The 21,498-nt window shown below is 37.7% G+C and overlaps 2 non-coding genes across 2 annotated transcripts; one reads left to right on the top strand and one right to left on the bottom strand.

Moving 5' to 3' along the window:
- Nucleotides 1-6,112: 6,112 nt before the first annotated feature.
- Nucleotides 6,113-6,220, bottom strand: LOC112780863 (small nucleolar RNA R71). The gene has a single exon (XR_003191672.1). It is a non-coding gene; the product is annotated as a small nucleolar RNA R71 (small nucleolar RNA).
- Nucleotides 6,221-14,111: 7,891 nt separating this feature from the next.
- On the top strand, nucleotides 14,112-14,219 carry LOC112780638 (small nucleolar RNA R71). The gene has a single exon (XR_003191461.1). It is a non-coding gene; the product is annotated as a small nucleolar RNA R71 (small nucleolar RNA).
- Nucleotides 14,220-21,498: the final 7,279 nt, after the last annotated feature.

The raw sequence follows: 21,498 nt of genomic DNA, 5'->3' as shown, positions 1-21,498 counted from the left end.
GTAAGTTGATGGCCTTGGCATTGAGTTCAACCTTCTTTCTGTCTTCTTCGGTCCAGCTTGCTTCTTGTTTAAGAGAGACAACTCCTTCAGCACTTGTGATGGTTGGATATTGAGGACCCTCCAGGATAATCTTTCAAAGTCTATAATCCACTGCTTGCACAAAGATCTTCATTCTCTCCTTCCAATAGGTATAGTTTTTCCCATTGAAAAGAGGAGGTCTGTTGCTTGACTGTCCTTCGGTCAGGTTGTAGGACACCAGATTTGAGCCACTGTTTTCTGCCATCTGGATCTTTTCTCCAAGCTGCAAAGCTTGATCTCTTTGAGACCAAGCTCTGATACCAATTGATGGTTTTCAGTGGCTAAGAGAAGAGGGGGTTGAATCTTAGCCCCTTTTTCACTCAATAATACTTGCTGGTCTTTGAAACAACTTCTGGAGACTTTTTGCCTTTTTGTCTCGTACCCAGCCATGAGACTTTTTCTTTTGTCTTGTACCCAGCCACGAGACTTTTCTTTTTGTCTCGTCGATCAGGACGAGATATTTTCAGTTTTATCTCCTGGGCAGCAGAAACATAAATGAGGTAGAAGAGAGAGAGAAATACACCAAGATATATCCTGGTTCAGCTGCTAAGTGCAAGGCAGCCTACATCTAGTCTCCATCACAATAATGATGGAATTTCACAATAATCATTCTTGATTACAAACACCAATTCTCCCTAGGAACTACCCTTCCTATCCGGGACAAGTCCAGAATCTAAACCTAATCCTGAACTCGACTTGGTTACTGCCAAGCTTTCACTGCAAAGTGCTAACCCAACTTGCAAGGGGATTCCCACAGAAGCATGAAACACAACACAGATGTACAAAGGACCTCTAAGGACATCTATGGCTTTTTCTTTTAATTTTGCACTCTCTGCCTTTTTCCGCTCTATGGCTTTTTCATTACAAACCTCACTGTTTGTCTTTTTTCCATGAGACTCAAGACATAACAAAATAACACAGAAAAATACAAAATAAAGAACATTGAAGGAGAAGAACTTCTGTAAGCTTGGGGAGCTATAGGAACTCTGTGCTCACTCTTTTCCTTGATCAAACCCTGACTGTTCACCCTTACTTATAGGGAGAAGCCTCCAAGGTTGAAACCAAACAGACCCAACTAATCTTCTTCTTCTTCAAGTCAGAACCGGTTCGGCCAGAGAGAGAAAAGAGATAACCAGTGCAAAACCCAACATGCAATTACCTCTAGTCCTTCTTTGGTCACCAACCTTCATCAATTCGAGCCCTCCATCCTTACCTTGCTCTCCAAGATGAACTTCTGGCCCTTGATGCTTCATGATGATGATAGCTTCATCTGCTCCAATCTCTGCCTATTCCATCACGTAGTCACTCTAGCTACTTCCTGTGGTGGTTGGGCAACATCAGAGTCAAGCTATCCTCTCCAAGGATCTTCTTCTCTGACCGAAATCTTCTTCAACCATTTTTGGTATGGAGAAGCCAAGATCTCTTCACAAAATCTTACCACAAGTGAATGAGAATCTTAGCCACAGCATACTTTTAGTTTTCTTTTTCTTGCCATCATTGCAATGGCCACTTCCTTACAACTAGCTTCTCTGTGATTTTTACTGATAGCTTGCTTCATCCCTCCTTTCTTGCTAGACAAGACCAAAAGAGAGAGGAGAGAGAACAGAGAAAAACTGGCAATGTAATTAAAGAAGAAAATAAAACTGAGTTAGGTTTACATTACCCATGCCTAGCCTCTACTTCCTTCTTCAGATTACTTGCTTCTACCATCTTCTTCTCTGACAGGGAGGTGACCGAAGGCAAGAAGAGAAATGAGAGAGAAGAAAGAAATGGCTTCCAAATGAAATAAAGAAAGGAATTAAAATCAATTATATTCAATTAAAAACCCACTTCCCTTTCTTTTCAGCCTTGTAACGTGTAGCTCACATTTAATTGCCATCAAATCACATTTGCATTTTCTCTCTCATGTTACCAAGGCAATTGATGAGCGGATAATTTATACGCTTTTTGGCATTGTTTTTAGTATGTTTTTAGTAGGACCTAGTTACTTTTAGGGATGTTTTTATTAGTTTTTATGTTAAATTCACATTTCTGGACTTTACTATGAGTTTGTGTATTTTTCTGTGATTTCAGGTATTTTCTGGCTGAAATTGAGGGACTTGAGCAAAAATCAGATTCAGAGGTTGAAGAAGGACTGCTGATGCTGTTGGATTCTGACCTCCCTGCACGCAAAGTGGATTTTCTGGAGCTACAGAACTCAAAATGGTGCGCTTCCAATTGCGTTGGAAAGTAGACCTCTAGGGCTTTCCAGCACTATATAATACTCCATACTTTGGCCGAGTTTAGACGATGCAAAAGGGCTTTAAACGCCAGTTCTACGCTGCAGTCTGGAGTTAAACGCCAGAAACACGTCACGAACCAGAGTTGAACGCCAAAAATACGTTACAACTTGGCGTTCAACTTCAGAAGAAGCCTCTGCACGTGTAACATTCAAGCTCAGCCCAAGCACACACCAAGTGGGCCCCGGAAGTGGATTTATGCATCAAATACTTATTTCTGTAAACCCTAGTAACTAGTTTAGTATAAATAGGACTTTTTACTATTGTATTAGACATCTTCGGATAATCTTATGATTTTTAGTTCAACTTAGGATCATATTGATCACGTTTGGGGGCTGGCCATTCGGCCATGCCTGGACCATTATCAGTTATGTATTTTCAAACGGTAGAGTTTCTGTACTCCATAGAATAAGGTGTGGAGCTCTGCTGTTCCTCATGATTTAATGCAAAGTACTACTGTTTTTCTATTCAATTCAACTTATTCCGCCTCTAAGATATCCATTCGTTCCCAAGAACATGATGAATGTGATGAATATGTGACGCTCATCATCATTCTCACTCATGAACGCGTGCCTGACAAACACTTTCGTTCTACATGCAAACAAGCTTGAATGAATATCTCTTAGATATCTAATACAGGGGACCGAGTCCGAGTTATTAGTATCTTCGTGGTATAAGTTAGAACCCATGGATGGCCATTCCTGAGATCCAGAAAGTCTAAACCTTGTCTGTGGTATTCCGAGTAGGATCTGGGAAGGGATGGCTGTGACGAACTTCAAACTCGCGAGTGCTGGGCGTAGTGACAGACGGAAAAGGAGGGTGAATCCTATTCCAGTATGATCGAGAACCTCCAGATGATTAGCCATGCCGTGACAGAGTATTTGGACCATTTTCACAAGAGAGGACGGGATGTAGCCATTGACAACAGTGATGCCCTTACAGAAAGCTTGCCATGGAGAGGAGTAAGACTGATTGGATGAAGACAGTGGGAAAGCAGAGATTCAGAGAAACGAAAGCATCTCTATACGCTTATCTGAAATTCTCACCAATGAATTACATAAGTATTTCTATCTTTATTTTCTGTTTATTTATTATTATTATTCGAAAATACTATAACCATTTGATATCCGCCTGACTGAGATTTACAAGGTGACCATAGCTTGCTTCATACCGACAATCTCCGTGGGATCGACCCTTACTCACGTAAGGTTTATTACTTGGACGACCCAGTGCACTTGCTGGTTAGTTGTGCGAAGTTGTGAAGTTATGTTTGGACCATGGTATTGTGCACCAGTTATTGGCGCCATTGCCAGGGAGAGAAAGAACAACAAATTTTACAACCTCAGAGTAACAATTTCTCTTACCAAGTTTTTGGCACCGTTGCCGGGGATTGTTCGAGTTTGGACAACTGACGGTTCATCTTGTTGCTCAGATTAGGTAATTTTCTTTTTGTTTTATTTTCAAAAATCTTTCAAAAATTTCTCATCTGTTTTCGAAAATTATTCTAAATTTTTAAGTATAAATTCTAGTGTTTCATGAAGCATGTTGAAGCCTGGCTGGCTGTAAAGCCATGTCTAATTCTTTTGGATAGGGGCTTCCAACCATCAGCATAGAGGCAAGTTAATTTGAATATCAGTTGTTACATTCCTGATTTATATCCTAAAGCTGACTAGCTATTAAGCCATGTCCAACCCTTTGATTGGAGCTTTGGGCTAATATTGAAAGATTCCTGGAAATTCTTCTTAAAAATTTTGGAATCCTTATTTTTCTTTTTCACATTAATTTTTGAAAAAAACAAAAAAAAAATTAGAAAATCATAAAAATAAAAAAATATATTTCATGTTTCTTGTTTGAGTGTTGAGTCAATTTTAAGTTTGGTGTCAATTGCATGTTTTAAAGTTTGCATAAAATTTTCGAAAAATTCATGTATTCATAGTGTTCTTCATGATCTTCAAGTTGTTCTTGGTAAGTCTTCTTGTTTGATCTTGATGTTTTCTTGTTTTGTGTCTTTTCTTGTTTTTCATGTGCATTTTTGCATTCATAGTGTCTGAACATGAAAGATTTCTAAGTTTGGTGTCTTGAATGTTTTCTTTGCATTGAAAATTTTTCAAAAATATGTTCTTGATGTTCATCATGACCTTCAAAGTGTTCTTGGTGTTCATCTTGACATTCATAGCATTCTTGCATGCATTCATTGTTTTGATCCAAAATTTTCATGCATTGAGTCTTTTTCATGTTTTTCTCTTTCATCATTAAAAATTCAAAAATAAAAAAAATATCTTTCCCTTTTTCACTCATAAATTTCGAAAATTTGGATTGACTTTTTCAAAAAATTTTAAAATCTAGTTGTTTTTATGAGTCAAATCAAATTTTCAATTTAAAAATCTTATCTTTTGCAAAATCTTTTTCAAAAATCATATCTTTTTCATTTTTCTTATTTATTTTCGAAAATTTTAAAAATATTTTTCAAAAATTTTTTTTTAATTTTAATTCATAATTTTCGAAAATATCATCAAAAATTAATGTTTTGATTCAAAAATTTCAAGTTTGTTACTTGCTTGTTAAGAAAGATTCAAACTTTAAATTCTAGAATCATATCTTGTGATTTCTTGTGAGTCAAGTCATTAATTATGATTTTAAAAATCAAATCTTTTTCAAAACTAATTCTAATCATATCTTCCTATCATATCTTTTTTTTTTTTGAAATCTTATCTTTTTCAAAAATTTGACTTTCAAATATCTTTTCTAACTTCTTATCTTCTTATCTTTTCAAAATTGATTTTCAAATCTTTTTCAACTAACTAATTGACTTTTTGTTTGTTTCTTATCTTTTTCAAAACTACCTAACTAACTCTCTCTCTCTCTCTAATTTTCGAAAAATCTCTCCCTTCTTTTTCAAAAATTCTTTTTAATTAACTAATTGTTTCAATTTTTAATTTTAATTTGATTTCATTCCTAATTTTCGAAAATCACTAACCCCTTTTCAAAATTTTATTTTCGAAAATCCTCCTACTCTCTCACCTCCTTCTATTTATTTATTCATCTACTAACACTTCATCTCACCCAAATTCGAACCCCCTCTTCCATCTGTGTTCGAATTTTTTCTTCTTCCCTTCTTTACATTACATTCTTTTCTTCTTCTACTCACACAGGGGAACCTCTATACCTGGGCAAAAAGGATCCCTATTATTATTATTATTTTTCTGTTCCCTTTTTTTCATATGAGCAGGAGCAAGGACAAGAACATTCTTGTTGAAGCAGACCCTGAACCTGAAAGGACTCTGAAGAGGAAACTAAGAGAAGCTAAATTACAACAATCCAGAGACAACCTTACAGAAATTTTTGAAAAGGAAGAGGAAATGGCAGCCGAAAATAATAATAATGCAAGGAGGATGCTTGGTGACTTTACTGCACCTAATTCCAATTTACATGGAAGAAGCATCTCCATCCCTACCATTGGAGCAAACAATTTTGAGCTGAAACCTCAATTAGTTTCTTTGATGCAACAAAACTGCAAGTTTCATGGACTTCCATCTGAAGATCCTTTTCAGTTCTTAACTGAATTCTTGCAGATCTGTGATACTGTTAAGACTAATAGAGTAGATCCTGAAGTCTACAGGCTCATGCTTTTCCCTTTTGCTGTAAGAGACAGAGCTAGAGTGTGGTTGGACTCTCAACCCAAAGATAGCCTGAACTCTTGGGATAAGCTGGTCACGGCTTTCTTAGCCAAGTTCTTTCCTCCTCAAAAGCTGAGCAAGCTTAGAGTGGATGTTCAAACCTTCAGACAGAAAGAAGGTGAATCCCTCTTTGAAGCTTGGGAGAGATACAAGCAACTGACCAAAAAGTGTCCTTCTGACATGCTTTCAGAATGGACCATCCTAGATATATTCTATGATGGTCTGTCTGAATTAGCTAAGATGTCATTGGATACTTCTGCAGGTGGATCCAAACACCTAAAGAAAACGCCTGCAGAAGCTCAAGAACTCATTGACATGGTTGCTAATAACCAGTTCATGTACACTTCTGAGAGGAATCCTGTGAGTAATGGGACGCCTCAGAAGAAGGGAGTTCTTGAAATTGATACTCTGAATGCTATATTGGCTCAGAATAAAATATTGACTCAGTAAGTCAATATGATTTCTTAGAGTCTGAATGGAATGCAAGCTGCATCCAACAGTACTCAAGAGGCATCTTCTGAAGAAGAAGCTTATGATCCTGAAAACCCTGCAATAACAGAGGTGAATTACATGGGTGAACCATATGGAAACACCTATAATCCCTCATGGAGAAATCACCCAAATCTCTCATGGAAGGATCAACAAAAGCCTCAACAAGGCTTTAATAATGGTGGAAGAAACATGTTTAATAATAGTAAACCTTTTCCATCATCCACTCAGCAACAGACAGAGAACTCTGAACAAAGTACCTCTAATTTAGCAAACTTAGTCTCTGATCTATCTAAGGCCACTCTGAGTTTCATGAATGAAACAAGGTCCTCCATTAGGAATTTGGAGGCACAAGTGGGCCAGGTGAGTAAGAAGATCACTGAAACCCCTCCTAGTGCTCTCCCAAGCAATACAGAAGAAAATCCAAAAGGAGAGTGCAAGGCCATTGACATAGTCAACATGGCCGAACCTAGAGAGGAAGGGAAGGAAGTGAATCCCAAGGAGGAAGACCTCCTGGGACGTCCAGTGATCAACAAGGAGTTTCCCTTTGAGGAACCAAAGGACTCTGAGGCTCATCTAGAGACCATAGAGATTCCATTAAACCTCCTTACGCCCTTCATGACCTTTGAGAAGTTCCTAATACCTTGTACCATAGGTACCATGACCTTTGAGAAGGCTCTATATGACCTTGGGTCAGAAATAAACCTCATGCCACTCTCTGTAATGGAGAAACTGGAATTTTTGAGGTACAAGCTACTAAAATCTCATTAGAGATGGCAGACAATTCCAGAAAACAGGCTTATGGACAAGTAGAGGACATATTAGTAAAGGTTGAAGGCCTTTACATCCCTGCTGATTTTATAATCCTAGATACTGGGAAGGATGAGGATGAATCCATCATCCTTGGAAGACCCTTCCTAGCCACAGCAAGAGCTGTGATTGATGTTAACAGAGGTGAACTAGTCCTTCAATTGAATGAGGACTCCCTTGAGTTTAAAACTCAAGGACATCCTTCTGTAAACATGGAAAAGAGGCACAGTAAGCTTCTCTCAAAACAGAGTCAACCAGAGCCCCCACAATCAAACTCTAAGTTTGGTGTTGGGAGGCCACAACCAAACTCTAAGTTTGGTGTTGAACTCCCATATCCAAACTCTAAGTTTGGTATTGGGAAGTCTCAACAATGCTCTGAACATCTGTGAGGCTCCATGAGAGCCCACTGTCAGGCTATTGACATTAAAGAAGCGCTTGTTGGGAGGCAACCCAATTTTTATTTATCTATTTTTATTTTATTGTTCTTTCATGTTTTATTAGGTTCATGATCATGTAGAGTCACAAAATAAATAGAAAAATAAAAAACAGAATCAAAAACAGCAGAAGAAAAATCACACCCTGGAGGAAGGGCTTACTGGCGTTTAAACGCCAGTAAGGAGCATCCTGGCGTTCAGACACCAGGAATGCACACTGAGGAAAGCTGGCGCTGAACGCCAGAAACAAGCATAGAACTGGCGTTCAACGCCACAAACATGCTGCATCTGGGCGCTGAACGCCCAGAACAAGCATCAATTCGGCGTTTAAACGCCAGAATTGCATGCAAAGGCATTTCACATGCCTAATGGGTGCAGGGATGCAAATCCTTGACACCTCAAGGATCTGTGGACCCCACAGGATCCCCACCTACCATCACTCACTCTCTTCCCTCTTCTCAATGTTCATCCTCTCTTTCCAATAAACACTCTTCCCCAAACACTCTTCACCAGTCACCTCAATCTCTCTTCCCTATCACCATATCACCACTCACATCCATCCACTCTTCCCCATAAACCTACCTCATAAACTCCACATACCTTCAAAATTCAAAATCAATTTCCCACCCAAACCCTCCCTAAATGGCCGAACCTTAACCCCCCTCCCTTCCCTATATAAAGCCCTCCATTCTTCTTCATTTTCACACAACACAACCCTCTCCTCCTCTTCTTGGCCGAAACACATCTCTCTCTCCCTCTCCTCCATTGCTTCTTTTTCATTTCTCTTATTTATTTTCGAAAATTTAAAAAAAAATTTAAAAATATTTTTCAAAATCTTTTTCTTATTTTTATATCATATTTTCGAAAATCACATCATCAATTAATGTTTTGATTTTTTTTTCAAAAACTTGGTATGCGAAATTGTTACTCTGAGGTTGTAAAATTTGTTGTTCGTTCTCTCCCTGGCATGGCGCCAATAACTGGTGCACAATACCATGGTCCAAACATAACTTCACAACTTCGCACAACTAACCAGCAAGTGCACTGGGTCGTCCAAGTAATAAACCTTACGTGAGTAAGGGTCGATCCCACGGAGATTGTCGGTATGAAGCAAGCTATGGTCACCTTGTAAATCTCAGTCAGGCGGATATCAAATGGTTATGGAGTTTTCGAATAATAATAATAAATAAACAGAAAATAAAGATAGAAATACTTATGTAATTCATTGGTGAGAATTTCAGATAAGCGTATAGAGATGCTTGCGTTCCTCTGAATCTCTGCTTTCCCGTTGTCTTCATCCAATCAGTCTTACTCCTTTCCATGGCAAACTTTATGTAAGGGCATCACCGTCGTCAATAGCTACATCTCATCCTCTCTGTGAAAATGGTCCGATGCGCTGTCACTGCATGGCTAATCATCTGGAGGCATCACCGTTGTCAATGGCTACATCCCATCCTCTCTGTAAAAATGGTCTGATGCGCTGTCACTGCATGGCTAATCATCTGGAGGTTCTCGATCATACTGGAATAGGATTTACTATCCTTTTGCGTCTGTCACTACGCCCAGCACTCGCGAGTTTAAAGTTCGTCACAGTCATTCAATCCCTGAATCCTACTCGGAATACCACAGACAAGGTTTAGACTTTCCAGATTCTCATGAATGCCGCCATCAATCTAGCTTATACCACGAAGATTCTGATTAAGAGATCCAAGAGATAATCATCCAATCTAAGGTGGAACGGAAGTGGTTGTCAGGCACGCGTTCGTAGGGGAATGATGATGATTGTCACGTTCATCACATTCATATTGAAGTACGAATGAATATCTTAGAAGCGGAATAAGTTGAATTGAATAGAAAAACAGTAGTACTTTGCATTAATTCATGAGGAACAGCAGAGCTCCACACCTTAATCTATGGAGTGTAGAAACTCTACCGTTGAAAAATACATAAGTGATGAAGGTTCAGGCATGGCCGAGAGGCCAGCCCCCATACGTGATCAATATGATCTAAAGATGAACTAAAAATCATAAGATGTCTAATTCAATAGTAAAAAGTCCTATTTATACTAAACTAGTTACTAGGGTTTACAGAAATAAGTATTTGATGCATAAATCCACTTCCGGGGCCCACTTGGTGTGTGCTTGGGCTGAGCTTGAATGTTACACGTGCAGAGGCTTCTTCTAGAGTTGAACGCCAAGTTGTAACGTGTTTTTGGCGTTCAACTCTGGTTCGTGACGTGTTTCTGGCGTTTAACTCCAGACTGCAGCGTAGAACTGGCGTTCAACGCCCTTTTGTGTCGTCTAAACTCGGCCAAAGTATGGACTATTATATATTGCTGGAAAGCCCTGGATGTCTACTTTCCAACGCAATTGAAAGCGCGCCATTTTGAGTTCTTTAGCTCTAGAAAATCCACTTTGAGTACAGGGAGGTCAGAATCCAACAACATCAGCAGTCCTTCTTCAACCTCTGAATCTGATTTTTGCTCAAGTCCCTCAATTTCAGCCAGAAAATACCTGAAATCACAGAAAAACACACAAACTCATAGTAAAGTCCAGAAATGTGAATTTAACATAAAAACTAATAAAAACATCCCTAAAAGTAACTAGATCCTACTAAAAACATACTAAAAATAATGCCAAAAAGCGTATAAATTATCTGCTCATCACAACACCAAACTTAAATTGTTGCTTGTCCCCAAGCAACTAAAAATCAAATAGGATAAAAAGAAAAGAATATACTATAAATTCCAAACTATCAATGAAACATAGCTCCAATCAGATGAGCGGGACTTGTAACTTTTTGCCTCTTGAATAGTTTTGGCATCTCACTTTATCCATTGAAGTTCAGAATGATTGGCATCTATAGGAACTCAGAGTTCAGATAGTGTTAGTGATTCTCCTAGTTCAGTATGTTGATTCTTGAACACAGCTACTTTATGAGTCTTGGCCGTGGCCCTAAGCACTTTGTTTTCCAGTATTACCACCGGATACATAAATGCCACAGACACATAATTGGGTGAACCTTTTCAGATTGTGACTCAGCTTTGCTAAAGTCCCCAATTAGAGGTGTCCAGGGTTCTTAAGCACACTCTTTTTTGCTTTGGACCTTGACTTTAACCGCTCAGTCTCAAGTTTTCACTTGACACCTTCACGCCACAAGCACATGGTTAGGGACAGCTTGGTTTAGCCGCTTAGGCCAGGATTTTATTCCTTTAGGCCCTCCTATCCATTGATGCTCAAAGCCTTGGGATCCTTTTTATTTACCCTTGCCAATTGGTTTTAAGGGTTATTGGCTTTTTGCCCTTGCCTTTTGGTTTTAAGAGCTTTTGGCTTTTTCTGCTTGCTTTTTCTTTCTTTTTCTCTTTTTTTTTTCGCTATTTTTTTCTGCAAGCTTTGTATTCACTGCTTTTTCTTGCTTCAAGAATCATTTTTATGATTTTTCAGATTATCAAATAACATTTCTCCTGTTCATCATTCTTTCAAGAGCCAACATATTTAACATTCTTAAACAACAACTTCAAAAGACATATGCACTGTTCAAGCATTCATTCAGAAAACAAAAAGTATTGCCACCACATCAATATAATTAAACTAAGTTCAAGGATAAATTCAAAACTCGTGTACTTCTTGTTCTTTTGTAATTAAAACATTTTTCCATTTAAGAAAGGTGATGGATTCATATTCACTACTTTAAGGCATAGACACTTGAATACTAATGATCATGTAATAAGACACAAATATAGATAAACATTTAACATAAAAACGAAAAACAGAAAATTTTAGAACAAGGAATGAGTCCACCTTAGTGATGGTGGTGTGATCTCTTAATTTGCAGTCAAATGTTCTACCACTGAGCTATAGACCCTTGATGGAAGCTTTTGTCTTCCCTTTCCTCTTTCTAGAGGTTTCTCTGGCCTTAGGTGCTATCAATGGTTATGGAAAAACAAAAAAGCTATGCTTTTACCACACCAAACTTAGAATATTGCTCGCCCTCGAGCAAAAGAAGAAAGAATAGTAGAAGAAGAAGAAGATATGGAGGAGATGGAGGGATGTGTGTATTCGGCTATATGGGGTTTAAGGTGGTTATGAGGTGTGAAAAGGAGGGAGTGATGGTTTGAATTTTGAGTGGGTGGGTGTAGGTGGGTGTATGATGGTTTTAGAGGGGAATTGGAGGTGATTGGTGAAGGGTTCTTGGGAAAGGGTGATATAGGATTATGAGGAGGTAAGGTGAGTGGAGGTATGTGGGGATCCTGTGGGGTCCACAGATCCTGAGGTGTCAAGGATTTGCATCTCTGCACCAATTAGGCATGTAAAACACCTTTGCATGCAATTTTGGTGTTTAAACGCCGAACTGATGCTTGTTCTGGGCGTTCAACGCCCAGATGTAGCATGTTTCTAGCGTTCAGCGCCAGCTCCATACTCTGTTCTGGCGTTGAACGCCAGCCAGATGCTCCTTACTGGCGTTTAAACGCCAGTAAGATCCTCCTCCAGGGTGTGATTTTTCTTCTGCTATTTTTGATTCTGTTTTTTATTTTTATATTTATTTTGTGACTCCACATGATCATAAACCTAATAAAACATGAAAGAACAATAAAATAAAAATAAAATTAGATAAATAAAAATTGGGTTGCCTCCCAACAAGCGCTTCTTTAATGTCAATAGCTTGACAGTGGGCTCTCATGGAGCCTCACAGATGTTCAGAGCATTGTTGAGACTTCCCAACACCGAACTTAGAGTTTGGATATAGGAGTTCAACACCAAACTTAGAGTTTGACTGTGGGGGCTCTGGTTGACTCTGTTTTGAGAGAAGCTTACTGTGCCTCTTTTCCATGTTTACAGAAGGATGTCCTTGAGTTTTAAACTCAAGGGAGTCCTCATTCAATTGAAGGACTAGTTCACCTCTGTTAACATCAATCACAGCTCTTGCTGTGGCTAGGAAGGGTCTTCCAAGGATGATGGATTCATCCTCATCCTTCCCAGTATCTAGGATTATAAAATCAGCAGGGATGTAAAGGCCTTCAACCTTTACTAATATGTCCTCTACTTGTCCATAAGCCTGTTTTCTGGAATTGTCTGCCATCTCTAATGAGATTTTAGCAGCTTGTACCTCAAAAATTCCCAGTTTCTCCATTACAGAGAGTGGCATGAGGTTTATTCCTGACCCAAGGTCACATAGAGCCTTCTCAAAGGTCATGGTACCTATGGTACAAGGTATTAGGAACTTTCCAGGATCCTGTTTCTTCTGAGGTAATCTTAGTTGATCCAATGCATTTAGTTCATTGGTGAACAGGGGAGGTTCATCTCCCCAAGTCTCATTACCAAATAAATTGGCATTCAGCTTCATGATTGCACCAAGGAACTTGGTAACTTGCTCTTCAGTAACATCCTCATTCTCTTCAGAAGAAGAATACTCATCAGAGCTCATGAAGGGCGTAAGGAGGTTTAATGGAATCTCTATGGTCTCTAGATGAGCCTCAGAGTCCTTTGGTTCCTCAAAGGGAAACTCCTTGTTGATCACTGGACGTCCCAGGAGGTCTTCCTCCTTGGGATTCACGTCCTCCCCTTCCTCTCTAGGTTCGGCCATGTTGACTATGTCAATGGCCTTGCACTCTCCTTTTGGATTTTCTTCTGTATTGCTTGGGAGAGCACTAGGAGGGGTTTCAGTGATCTTCTTACTCAGCTGGCCCACTTGTGCCTCCAAATTCCTAATAGAGGACCTTGTTTCATTCATGAAACTCAGAGTGGCTTTAGATAGATCAGAGACTAAGTTTGCTAAATTAGAGGTACTTTGTTCAGAGTTCTCTGTCTGTTGCTGAGTGGATGATGGAAAAGGTTTACTATTATTAAACCTGTTTCTTCCACCATTATTAAAGTTTGTTGAGGCTTTTGTTGATCCTTCCATGAGAGATTTGGGTGATTTCTCCATGAGGGATTATAGGTGTTTCCATATGGTTCACCCATGTAATTCACCTCTGTTATTGCAGGGTTTTCAGGATCATAAGCTTCTTCTTCAGAAGATGCCTCTTGAGTACTGTTGGATACAGCTTGCATTCCATTCAGACTCTGAGAAATCATATTGACTTGCTGAGTCAATATTTTATTCTGAGCCAATATAGCATTCAGAGTATCAATTTCAAGAACTCCCTTCTTCTGAGGCGTCCCATTACTCACAGGATTCCTCTCAGAAGTGTACATGAACTGGTTATTAGCAACCATGTCAATGAGTTCTTGAGCTTCTGCAGGCGTTTTCTTTAGGTGAATGGATCCACCTGTAGAAGTATCCAATGACATCTTAGCTAATTCAGATAGACCATCATAGAATATATCCAGGATGGTCCATTCTGAAAGCATGTCAGAAGGACACTTTTTGGTCAGTTGCTTGTATCTCTCCCAAGCTTCATAGAGGGATTCACCTTCTTTCTGTCTGAAGGTTTGAACATCCACTCTAAGCTTGCTCAGCTTTTGAGGAGGAAAGAACTTGGCTAAGAAAGCCGTGACCAGCTTATCCCAAGAGTTCAGGCTATCTTTGGGTTGAGAGTCCAACTACACTCTAGCTCTGTCTCTTACAGCAAAAGGAAAAAGCATGAGCCTGTAGACTTCAGGATCTACTCCATTAGTCTTAATAGTATCACAGATCTGCAAGAATTCAGTTAAGAACTGAAAAGGATCTTCAGATGGAAGTCCATGAAACTTGCAGTTTTGTTGCATCAGAGAAACTAATTGAGGTTTCAGCTCAAAATTGTTTGCTCCAATGGTAGGGATGGAGATGCTTCTTCCATGTAAATTGGAATTAGGTGCAGTAAAGTCACCAAGCATCCTCCTTGCATTATTATTATTTTCGGCTGCCATTTCCTCTTCCTTTTCAAAAATTTCTGTAAGGTTGTCTCTGGATTGTTGTAATTTAGCTTCTCTTAGTTTCCTCTTCAGAGTCCTTTCAGGTTCAGGGTATGCTTCAACAAGAATGTTCTTGTCCTTGCTCCAGCTCATATGAAAAAGAGGGAACAGAAAAATAATAATAATAATAGGGATCCTTTTTGCCCAGGTATAGAGGTTCCCCTGTGTGAGTAGAAGAAGAAAAGAATGTAATGTAAAGAAGGGAAGAAGAGAAAATTCGAACACAGATGGAAGAGGGGGTTCGAATTTGGGTGAGATGAAGTGTTAGTAGATGAATAAATAAATAGAAGGAGGTGAGAGAGAAGGAGGATTTTCGAAAATAAAATTTTGAAAAGGGGTTAGTGATTTTCGAAAATTAGGAATGAAATCAAATTAAAATTAAAAATTGAAACAATTAGTTAATTAAAAAGAATTTTTGAAAAAGAAGGGAGAGATTTTTCGAAAATTAGAGAGAGAGAGTTAGTTAGGTAGTTTTGAAAAAGATAAGAAACAAACAAAAAGTCAATTAGTTAGTTGAAAAAGATTTGAAAATCAGTTTTGAAAAGATAAGAAGATAAGAAGTTAGAAAAGATATTTGAAAGTCAATTTTTTGAAAAAGATAAGATTAAAAAAAAAGATATGATAGGAAGATATGATTATAATTAGTTTTGAAAAAGATTTGATTTTTAAAATCATAATTAATGACTTGACTCACAAGAAATCACAAGATATGATTCTAGAATTTAAAGTTTGAATCTTTCTTAACAAGCAAGTAACAAACTTAAAATTTTTGAATCAAAACATTAATTTTTGATGATATTTTTGAAAATTATGAATTAAAATTAAAAAAATATATATTTTTGAAAAATATTTTTAAAATTTTCGAAAATAAATAAGAAAAATGAAAAAGATATGATTTTTGAAAAACATTTTGAAAAAGATAAGATTTTTAAATTGAAAATTTGATTTGACTCATAAAAACAACTAGATTTAAAATTTTTGAAAAAGTCAATCCAAATTTTCGAAATTTATGAGTGAAAAAGGGAAAGATATTTTTTTGATTTTTGAATTTTTAATGATGAAAGAGAAAAACATGAAAAAGACTCAATGCATGAAAATTTTGGATCAAAACAATGAATGCATTCAAGAATGCTATGAATGTCAAGATGAACACCAAGAACACTTTGAAGGTCATTATGAACATCAAGAACATATTTTTGAAAAATTTTCAATGCAAAGAAAACATGCAAGACACCAAACTTAGAAATCTTTCATGTTCAGACACTATGAATGCAAAAATGCACATGAAAAACAAGAAAAGACACAAAACAAGAAAACATCAAGATCAAACAAGAAGACTTACCAAGAACAACTTGAAGATCATGAAGAACACTATGAATACATGAATTTTTCGAAAATTTTATGCAAACTTTAAAACATGCAATTGACACCAAACTTAAAATTGACTCAAGACTCAAACAAGAAACATGAAATATATTTTTTTATTTTTATGATTTTCTAATTTTTTTTGGTATTTTTCAAAAATTAATGTGAAAAAGAAAAATAAGGATTCCAAAATTTTTAAGAAGAATTCCAGGAATCTTTCAATATTAGCCCAAAGCTCCAATCAAAGGGTTGGACATGGCTTAATAGCTAGTCAACTTTAGGATATAAATCAGGCATGCAACAGCTGATATTCAAATTAACTTGCCTCTATGCTGATGGTTGGAAGCCCCTATCCAAAAGAATTAGACATGGCTTTACAGCCAGCCAGGCTTCAACATGCTTCATGAAACACTAAAATTTATACTAAAAAATTTAGAATAATTTTCGAAAACAGATGAGAAATTTTTGAAAGATTTTTGAAAAATTTTTGAAAATAAAACAAAAAAAAAATTACCTAATTTGAGCAACAAGATGAACCGTCAGTTGTCCAAACTCGAACAATCCCTGGCAACGGCGCCAAAAATTTGGTGTTGTTGCCGGATTAAAAACTTGGCACCATTGTGGTCTGGAAACATTTGTGAATTGTTGTTCGAAATTGATTGTTCCCCGGCAACGGCGCCAAAAACTTGGTATGCGAAATTGTTACTCTGAGGTTGTAAAATTTGTTGTTCGTTCTCTCCCTGGCATGGCGCCAATAACTGGTGCACAATACCATGGTCCAAACATAACTTCACAACTTCGCACAACTAACCAGCAAGTGCACTGGGTCATCCAAGTAATAAACCTTACGTGAGTAAGGGTCGATCCCACGGAGATTGTCGGTATGAAGCAAGCTATGATCACCTTGTAAATCTCAGTCATGCGGATATCAAATGGTTATGGAGTTTTCGAATAATAATAATAATAAATAAACAGAAAATAAAGATAGAAATACTTATGTAATTCATTGGTGAGAATTTCAGATAAGCGTATAGAGATGCTTGCGTTCCTCTGAATCTCTGCTTTCCCGCTGTCTTCATCCAATCAGTCTTACTCCTTTCCATGGCAAACTTTATGTAAGGGCATCACCGTCGTCAATGGCTACATCTCATCCTCTCTGTGAAAATGGTCCGATGCGCTGTCACTGCATGGCTAATCATCTGGAGGCATCACCGTTGTCAATGGCTACATCCCATCCTCTCTGCGAAAATGGTCCGATGCGCTGTCACTGCATGGCTAATCATCTGGAGGTTCTCGATCATACTGGAATAGGATTTACTATCCTTTTGCGTCTGTCACTACGCCCAGCACTCGCGAGTTTGAAGTTCGTCACAGTCATTCAATCCCTGAATCCTACTCAGAATACCACAGACAAGGTTTAGACTTTCCGGATTCTCATGAATGCCGCCATCAATCTAGCTTATACCACGAAGATTCTGATTAAGAGATCCAAGAGATAATCATCCAATCTAAGGTGGAACGGAAGTGGTTGTCAGGCACGCGTTCGTAGGGGAATGATCATGATTGTCACGTTCATCACATTCATAATGAAGTACGAATGAATATCTTAGAAGCGGAATAAGTTGAATTGAATAGAAAAATAGTAGTACTTTGCATTAATTCATGAGGAACAGCAGAGCTCCACACCTTAATCTATGGAGTGTAGAAACTCTACCGTTGAAAAATACATGAGCGGATAATTTATACGCTTTTTGGCATTGTTTTTAGTATGTTTTTAGTAGGATCTAGTTACTTTTAGGGATGTTTTTATTAGTTTTTATGTTAAATTCACATTTCTGGACTTTACTATGAGTTTGTGTGTTTTTCTGTGATTTCAGGTATTTTTTGGCTGAAATTGAGGGACTTGAGCAAAAATCAGATTCAGAGGTTGAAGAAGGACTGCTGATGCTGTTGGATTCTGACCTCCCTGCACTCAAAGTGGATTTTCTGGAGCTACAGAACTCAAAATGGCGCGCTTCTAATTGCGTTGGAAAGTAGAAATCCAGGGCTTTCCAGCAATATATAATAGTCCATACTTTGGCCGAGTTTAGACGACGCAAAAGGGTGTTGAATGCTAGTTCTACGCTGCAGTCTGGAGTTAAACGCCAGAAACACGTCACGAACCAGAGTTGAACGCCAAAAACACGTTACAACTTGGCGTTCAACTCCAGAAGAAGCCTCTGCACGTGTAACATTCAAGCTCAGCCCAAGCACACACCAAGTGGGCCCCGGAAGTGGATTTATGCATCAAATACTTATTTCTATAAACCCTAGTAACTAGTTTAGTATAAATAGGACTTTTTACTATTATATTAGACATCTTCGGATCATCTTATGATTTTTAGTTCAACTTAGGATCATATTGATCACGTTTGGGGGCTGGCCATTCGGCCATGCCTGGACCATTATCACTTATGTATTTTCAAACGGTAGAGTTTCTGCATTCCATAGAATAAGGTGTGGAGCTCTGCTGTTCCTCATGATTTAATGCAAAGTACTACTATTTTTCTATTCAATTCAACTTATTCTGCCTCTAAGATATCCATTCGTTCCCAAGAACATGATGAATGTGATGATTATGTGACGCTCATCATCATTCTCACTCATGAACGCGTGCCTGACAAACACTTTCGTTCTACATGCAAACAAGCTTGAATGAATATCTCTTAGATATCTAATACAGGGGACCGAGTCCGAGTTATTAGTATCTTCGTGGTATAAGTTAGAACCCATGGATGGCCATTCTTGAGATCTGAAAAGTCTAAACCTTGTCTGTGGTATTCCGAGTAGGATCTGGGAAGGGATGGCTGTGACAAACTTCAAACTTGCGAGTGTTGGGCGTAGTGACAGATGCAAAAGGAGGGTGAATCCTATTCCAGTATGATCGAGAACCTCCAGATGATTAGCCATGCCGTGATAGAGCATTTGGACCATTTTCACAAGAGAGGACGGGATGTAGCCATTGACAACGGTGATGCCCTTACAGAAAGCTTGCCATGGAGAGGAGTAAGACTGATTGGATGAAGACAGTGGGAAAGCAGAGATTCAGAGGAACGAAAGCATCTCTATACGCTTAACTGAAATTCTCACCAATGAATTACATAAGTATTTCTATCTTTATTTTCTGTTTATTTATTATTATTATTATTCGAAAATACTATAACCATTTGATATCCGCCTGACTGAGATTTACAAGGTGACCATAGCTTGCTTCATACCGACAATCTCCGTGGGATCGACCCTTACTCACGTAAGGTTTATTACTTGGACGACCCAGTGCACTTGCTGGTTAGTTGTGCGAAGTTGTGAAGTTATGTTTGGACCATGGTATTGTGCACCAGTTATTGGCGCCATTTCCAGGGAGAGAAAGAACAACAAATTTTATAACCTCAGAGTAACAATTTCGCATACCAGCAATTAAGGCTATTTCATAAAAATTTGAATTCCAACTAAAGAGAGAAAGAGGTGACCAAACAAAGCATGCAGATTTGCTTTCTCTTCATCAAATTTTTGGACCAAGCTTTAATGGTCTTGGGGCAACAATTGTTTTGGGCTTGTTCAACATAATTCTGGCCCAATTAACAAATTATTGCTTCAGCCATAACAACTTAAACATTTTTGCACTAGGCTGAAATTCTTCAACATATTGGGCTTGCTAATATTCGGCCCAATAGCAAAATCTGCACTGCAAAATTATTTAATTAACACATATGAATCAAAATCAAATTAATAATTTTGCAATTAATCATATTAATAATGTTTAGTCATCACTAATTTAATTTAGAGTTTTTCAAACTCATCAATCTCCCCCTTGATGACAAACATTATTAAAACTTGAAATGGAAAGAAATCAAAGATTAGAGTACTCCCTCTGAAGATTTGGATTCCTTTCCCTTTCCAATTGTTACATGGCTCCCCCTTAATATATGCCATTTTACCAAGGGAAGCTTTTCCTGTAACATGTTTTATCAAGCCTAAAGCCATCATGTATTCAACATATGGTATTTTGAAATGTTGAATGGCTTGATTTATGAGTAGAAGTAAAGTGATAAACAAAACTCATTTGTTATCATATAAATGATTTTCTGCTCAATACAAACAAAATGCTTGAGTACATATCAACCAAAAACACAATTGATAATTCAAAATAATTTGCTGCCAAATAATTTGAACAACATTTTTCAGTCAACATATCAGAGCAAACAAATTATCCAACATATCAAAGCACAAGAAAGTTATCATAACTAACTAAGTTCCAAATACAGCAAGCATTTCAACAAAACAAAGAGAATTGTTCCAAATACAGCAAGCATTTCAACAAAATAGATCATAATCATTGGAACATAGAGTTTATGCACAGGGGTGATCATGAATCAAAAATGATTTCAGCCCATGTTCTTTCAATTTATCCATCTTTTTCTCCCCCTTTTGTCATCAATGGGGTCCTGAAAAATAAATGGAAACAACATACCAAACAACAGAATATTTGTTTTCCACCAAAACACAATGGTCCAGAGTATCCAAGTACAATACCAAAACAAGAAAGCAAAAACTGTGTACAAGCTCCAAAGGATTCCTAAAAGATGAAAATTTCAAGGATTTGGATCCTTTAAGACTGAATCATATTTTCACAAGAAAATATTTTTCAAAACACCTTAATACAATTCCATATCACACATACATTTGAGCAAATAAATTTATCAATGACAATCAAAGCTCAAGTCGAAATTAATCCATAAAGTGCTCAAAACAGAGCCAAATCAAAGCAAAACAAAACAGGACAACAAATCAATGAAACATAACATGACAACAAATCAATGAACCATAACAAAGCATCAAATATGCAGAGAACAAAATAACAGAGCATTCAGTAGTAATAGCAGCAACAAGGAGTATTAAATGCTGAGTGGAGAGAGAAGATTAGGTGGTTAATGACCATTAAGTTGAAATGGAGAGAGAGAGGGTTATGCGCAGTTGTCAATAAGGAAAGATTTTCAAATCAAAAACTGAAAGGTTAGCTCCTAGAATCAAGGGATGAGGGAAGGAAAAAGATTTGATTTGACAATCACTTCTTCCTATAAGATTTGAAATGATAACTTCCCAAAAGTATTATTAAAAATTTGAGGAACTCAAAAATGGATCAAAGTAAGGTCAAAGAGATTTGGTGGGGCCCAAGATAATTAGCATCAGTTCAGTCTCCCCCTGTATCATGGCCCGTTCGTCATAGCCTGAAATTTGTCTCCTGCTTTCCTACGAGACAAAACCAACAGAATCAAAAAATTCACATATTTTCAACAGAGCTTAATTCTATCATTCCCAAACTTTTTCTCAAAGTGCAGAATCTGTCTTCACACAGGGGTTTTGTAAAAATGTCAGCAAGTTGGTCTTCAGATTTTACAAATTGAATATCAATAGTACCCTTTTGCACATGTTC

The sequence above is a fragment of the Arachis hypogaea genome, chromosome 19, assembly GCF_003086295.3.
Source record: "Arachis hypogaea cultivar Tifrunner chromosome 19, arahy.Tifrunner.gnm2.J5K5, whole genome shotgun sequence".
In the NCBI taxonomy this organism is placed as follows: domain Eukaryota; kingdom Viridiplantae; phylum Streptophyta; class Magnoliopsida; order Fabales; family Fabaceae; genus Arachis; species Arachis hypogaea.
This window is presented reverse-complemented; position numbering and strand designations above follow the sequence as displayed.